At 24.1% G+C, this 1,119-nt stretch overlaps 1 pseudogene; it reads left to right on the forward strand.

Moving 5' to 3' along the window:
- Positions 1-996: 996 nt before the first annotated feature.
- The window catches only part of LOC107018327, a 3,059-nt pseudogene continuing 2,936 nt past the window's right edge, over positions 997-1,119 (forward strand).

The following is a 1,119-nucleotide window of genomic DNA, read 5'->3' on the forward strand; positions in this document are numbered from 1 at the left end:
TCATATGCATGATTCATTTGGTTTGTCACCTTTTTTCTAAGTGATTTTCAATGATTTGAGATTAAATCTTAACAGTTAAATCGATAAATCAATCATCGATCAGATAGTGTCATAATAGTTCTACAACGATTTAACATGTATACAAATCACCATAAATTGAACCGATAAATTTCTAAACCAAACTAAGCAAATCAATACACCTCCCTACATTTGATACTTTTGATTTTCATCATTAAAAGAAATTAGCAACAAAAAATGTTTACCATAAAATAATTCAATAAAATTGACTATAATATTTATTAATGAATTCTCAAAAAAAATAATAAAATATTCTAGCTACATACTAGTGAAGGATTAGCAAAGGAATTAATATCCTAACCAATTTCTTTTTTTTCCCTTAATAAGGGGAATGTCATCATTATAATTTAGAGGCATTTTAACATCTTGACCAGAAAATGAAAAATAATGGTCTTCCCTTATTTATATGGAATGAATATTGCCTGATAAATATTTCTTTACAGAAAAATACTTGCTTAATTATTAATTCTAGTGTGATTAACTTGAATATATGTAAATCAATGCGTAAAATCTAATTTATATAGTCGGGCCAGCTATTAATTAAATTTCATTAACATTAATAATCACGTGGGAATAAGCTATTACTACAATCTCATTAACACTAGTCATGTGACCTCTTACATTATACGACTACAACTGAGACTCACCTAATTCATATAACTTAAGAATTAAGACTTGCATTTTTTTTAAAAATAAAAGCTTAAGTAATTATACTTATATACAAAATCATTTTAATTTGTATAGATGAGAATAATATCTTGATTAACTTTGCAACTTAGTATTAGTAATTAATATTAATTAATTATTTTTAGTAGAGGTAAGTGTGAATTGAGGCCTAATTGAGTGAAACAAAATATATAACAAAAAGTAATTTAGCAACCATTTTTTGTTTAGAAGTCAGTAATGACATTTTGGCTTATGATTGTATTTTGTTTTTGTATTCATTAAAAATGAATCATCCTTTTTTATCTCTACTTTTTATTTTTTTCTCTTTTGTTTTCTTTTTTTCTTTTTTAACCCATATATATATATATATATATA

This window comes from Solanum pennellii, chromosome 1, assembly GCF_001406875.1.
Source record: "Solanum pennellii chromosome 1, SPENNV200".
Lineage (NCBI taxonomy): Eukaryota > Viridiplantae > Streptophyta > Magnoliopsida > Solanales > Solanaceae > Solanum > Solanum pennellii.